This window comes from Myotis lucifugus, unplaced genomic scaffold, assembly GCF_000147115.1.
Source record: "Myotis lucifugus unplaced genomic scaffold, Myoluc2.0 scaffold_38, whole genome shotgun sequence".
NCBI classification, from domain to species: domain Eukaryota; kingdom Metazoa; phylum Chordata; class Mammalia; order Chiroptera; family Vespertilionidae; genus Myotis; species Myotis lucifugus.
Window position 1 is genome coordinate 7,571,295 of NW_005871086.1, and position 2,206 is coordinate 7,573,500.

The window sequence follows — 2,206 nt, forward strand, 5'->3', positions numbered from 1 at the left end:
ACTCGGTCTTGGCATCTGCTCCTGGCGGAACCAATCAGCCCACTGTGCAAAAACACCTTTTCTTTTGAGAAGTTACTCATTTATTTCTCACTTAAGAGCTTTTCCACTTACCTTTGTGTGTTTTTTTCTTTTATCCCCTGAACAAAACCTCCCATATCTGAGATTCTGATTTCTCTTATCGAGGCCCACCTCAGTCCTAGCAGTAAAGAAAGTGAAGTGGGACTCTTGGAAGTAGTTTGTGTAAAACAGATAAATTAGGGAAGATATTGGGTAACTGGCATTTTATTCCCTGGGACAGTCCTTGGCTACCGTTCATGGCGCTGGATCTTCTGTTGTGATCAGAAGATAGTCACCAGCGGACACAGGTGTGCAGCTTCACCTCCAGCATATGCTATTGTAATTGTTTGCACCATGAAAGTAAAAGACCAAGTGGGAATGCCCTTCCCAACACCTGGACACTTAATGAGCTGCTTAGTCATCAAGGCCCAACGCATTTGTCTCCTTTGTGAGAACTTTTCTGCTCTCCCAGGTAGCATCACCAGGTAGGAGGATGCATTTCTCACACTGCATGGCAATTATTTGAACACATGACTCCTCCCTAGCTAGGTTGTGAATCTTAAGGATGGGATGATGTCTGTCTCAGGCATTTTATTATCTTCCTCATAGGTGTGGACTTGACACTTTGTAGGAACCCAATAAGTGCTGAGTCAGTGGAAGGCGCACACCTGTCTGGAATCAGGCAGTGGACTAGACACTTCTGAGGAAGCTCTTTTGCCTGTGATTCTAGTTCCAGTCTCAGCCCAGGGCATTGCTGTGCGTCTGATTGGTTCGGTGACTTTTGGCCCTTATTCATGGCATTGTGAAAAGCAAAGAACAAAATGCAGGAGTCCAGTCTTGGCTCCTCACTGGGCTTCAATTTCCTTATCTACAAAATAGAAGATCTGGTCAAATAATCTGTAAGGATTTTCTAGCTCTTTAACTCCAGGTTTCTGTGTTGGAGGACAGATAGCTGTATCATCTATCAGCCCTTGCTTTCCAGGTGGACATGGCTGACTAGGAAATGGAACTTCCCCCACTGTTGCATGAACACCCGCCATAACTACTTGCTCAGGTTAGTGGGGGAGAGGCTCTTCTGTCCACAGTAATGAGATATATCTGTGCTCAAGCTTGAAGGATCACAAAGAAGATGGATAAATGATGCTGGGGTATCTACTATGCTTGGTGTGTTCACAAATGTTATCTAATTTTTTCTCTCTCTCCACAACAACTGTGTGGGGTTAATATGATCTCTAATTTTGAAGATGGGGAAATGAGAATCAGTGGTTTTAACAAATGCCAAAGGTCATACAGCTAATGAACTAAGAGAGGTGAGATTTCAAGCCAAGTGTCCAGACTCCTACTGCTGTTATTCTAGGCAGAAGGAAGGAGTGAGTACAGATGCTGAATTGGAGAAGCACAGTATTTGAAAGTAAGGAATGGTGCAGGTAGAGTGCAGAAAGTAGAGGGTGTTTGAAGGCGGATGGTGTGAGGCAAGACTGGCATGGGTGTGCATACCAGCCATTGACAGTGGATTCGATGAACTGGGTGCACTAGGGCACCATGGAAATTTTTGAGTACATGTACGACATACTCAATCATTTATTATGAAGGTTAATCGAGCTTTGAAGTATAGATTTAGTGAGGAAAGACAAGGGACCTCTTAGAAAGCCTATGGGAATAGCCATCTTCCAAGATAAAACATTAAACAAACAGAGTTTTGGGTACAAACTACTGTGCTTCACACTGTGAAAGATACAGAGACGAAGAGACATGCCATGGGTCCTGCCCTGAAGGAACTTACCTCACAGAAGAGATACCATGAGGACTATTAGAGCCACGTGGGCTTCTAGATGTAAGTGCTAAGGAGGTACAGCCACATCCCCGTCTTTGTAGAGTTCTCGGATGGATACAACTCACTTGTTTGAAAGGGGTCAGAAGTGAGTTTTTGGTTATCTCTTTACTAAAAATTGGGTTTTGTGTCTTCCTGTTTGCTTGGATGTCCGAATGGTCACCTTTCAGTATAAAAACAAATTGTGACTCACTGCCTTTTCTCCTTCTCCTTTAAGCCTCCCTCTCCTCTTAAGCGTGAGCCCAGGAATGAGAGACTGCCTACCACAGGCTTCCAGGGGCTCAGGTAGTGTCAGAACTGCAGTGCAGAGGTGGGGTT